This window comes from Triticum urartu, chromosome 7, assembly GCF_003073215.2.
Source record: "Triticum urartu cultivar G1812 chromosome 7, Tu2.1, whole genome shotgun sequence".
NCBI classification, from domain to species: Eukaryota; Viridiplantae; Streptophyta; class Magnoliopsida; order Poales; family Poaceae; genus Triticum; species Triticum urartu.
Genome location: NC_053028.1, coordinates 127,140,909 through 127,143,685, shown reverse-complemented (window position 1 = coordinate 127,143,685; position 2,777 = coordinate 127,140,909).

Sequence of the window (2,777 nt, the reverse complement as noted above, 5' to 3'; positions counted from 1 at the left end):
ATCCTGGTTGTGTGCGTAGTCCCCAGGATATGATTTATTACTTCTCTGCTAAATATTTCCCTGCTCATAAGAAACAAGCTGCTTTGAGGGAAATATACAACTTTGTGCAAATTAAAGAAGAGAGTCTCCCACAAGCTTGGGGGAGGCTTCTCAAGTTACTTAATGCTTTGCCTGCTCATCCTCTTAAGAAACCTGAAATACTTGATATCTTTTATAATGGACTAACCAATGCTTCTAGAGATTACCTGGATAGCTGTGCTGGTTCTCTTTTCAGGGAAAGAACACCAGATGAAGTTGAAATTCTATTGAATAATATGTTGACAAATGAAAATAAATTGGCACCTCCTGAGCCAGCTCCTGCTCCAATTACTGAGCCTATTCCTAAACCAACTCCGAAGAAGAGAGGTGTTCTATTTCTCAGTCCCGAAGATATGCAAGAGGCAAAGAAATCTATGAAAGAGAAAGGTATTAAAGCTGAAGATGTTAAGAATTTACCTCCTATTGAAGAAATACATGGTCTTAATATACCGCCTGTTGAAGAAACTTATGATCTCAATTCTTTATTTATTAAAGAACCACCTGACCCCGATATCCCGACACAGGTAGTAAAGGTAAATTCTCTCTATAGGTATGATAAAGCTGAAGTCCCTCCTACTAAAATTGCTAGTCAGTGCTTGGATGAGTTTGATAACTTTATGTTTAAGCAAGACGACTTCAATGCTTATTTTGGTAGACAGTTAAAAGAAAATGCTTATATGATTAGACGCTTGGGTGATTATATGGCTAATATTAAAGGTGAACTTAAACTTGTTAGCAAACATGCTTCTATGGTTACCACTCAAGTAGAACAAGTGCTTAAAGCTCAAAAAGAAGTGCTTGATGAAATGAATAGTAAGAAAAATGATTATGTTGTTAGAGTGGCTACTAGAACTGGTAGAATGACTCAGGAACCTTTGTATCCTGAAGGCCACCCTAAGAGAATCGAGCAAGATTCTCAGAGAAATAATATTGATGTTCCTAGTTCTTCTAAAAAGAAGAAAAAGAAAAATGATAGAACTGTGCAAACTTCTAGTGAACCTATTGCTGAACCACCTAATAATCCAAATGATATATCTATGTCCGATGCTGAAACACAATTTGGTAACATGAACCTAGTGAAAATGTTAATAATGATGTTCATGATGATGCTCAACCTAGTAATGACAATGATGTAGAAATTGAACCTGCTGTTGATCTTGATAACCCACAATCAAAGAATCAACGTTATGATAAAAGAGACTTTGTTGCTAGGAAACATGGTAAAGAAAGGGAACCTTGGGTTCAGAAACCCATGCCTTTTCCTCCAAAACCATCCAAGAAAAAGGATGATGAGGATTTTGAGCGTTTTGCTGAAATGATTAGGCCTATCTTTTTGCGTATGCGATTAACTGATGTGCTCAAAACAAATCCTTATGCTAAATATATGAAGGATATCATTACTAATAAAAGAAAGATACCGGAAGCTGAGATTTCCACCATGCTTGCTAATTATACTTTTAAGGGTGGAATACCAAAGAAACTTGGAGATCACGGTGTACCTACTATACCTTGCACCATCAAAAGAAATTATATTAAAACTGCTTTATGTGATCTTGGAGATGGTGTTAGTGTTATGCCTCTCTCTTTATATCGTAGAATTGACTTGAATAAGCTGACACCTACCGAAATATCTTTGCAAATGGCTGATAAATCAACTGCTATACCTGTCGGTATTTGTGAGGATGTGCCTGTTGTGGTTGCAAACGTTACTATTTTAACGGACTTTGTTATACTTGATATTCCCGGGGATGATAGTATGTCTATTATTCTTGGAAGACCTTTTCTTAATACTGCAGGGGCTTTTATTGATTGCAACAAAGGCAATGTCACTTTTCATGTTAATGGTAATGAGCATACGGTACACTTTCCGAGGAAACAACCTCAAGTTCATAGTATCAATTCTATCGGAAAAATTCCATCGATTATATTTGGAGGTTTTGAATTTCCTCTTCCTACTGTCAAGAAGAAATATGATATACTTATTATAGGGGATGTGCATATCCCCGTTGAGGTAACTTAGTGATATTCGAAATTTCTCCGGTTTCATGTTAATCGGAATGAGTTTGTTAACAAGACTTGATCAACCTTGTTAGTGGATTCCTTTTGATGAGCATGAGATGGATGAAACTAGAAGCACAACCTTCTATACCCTCTCTATATTTTCTGTTATTTAGTAGAAATAAAGTAAAAATAGTATTTTTCTGTCTGTTTTCTAGCTTATCCGTGCAATATAAAAATATCCCGAAAATAAAAATCCTCAGAATGACATGCCAATTTAATATGATTTTTTCAGGAATATTTGAGGATTTACTGTGCAAAAATTACCGCGGGAGGAGCTGCCACCTGGCCACAAGGGTGGTGGGCGCCCCCCCTCTAGGGCGCGCCCCCTACCTCGTGGGCCCACGGTGGCCCTCCTCCACTTATCCCAGCACCCATCTTCTTCCTTTGTCTCACACAAACCCGAAAAACCAACTCAAGCATGAGTTCCAGCCACTTTTACTGTGATTTTCGATCTCCTTGCTCAAAGCACCTCTCGCAAAACTGCTTGGGGAGATTGTTCCTTGGTATGTGACTCCTCCATTGGTCCAATTAGTTTTTGTTCTAGTGCTTTATTCATTGCAAATTTGTGCTGCATAGGTGACCATGTTCTTAAGCTTGCATGTCAAATTTATATGGTTCCAAGTAGTTCTAATGCTTGA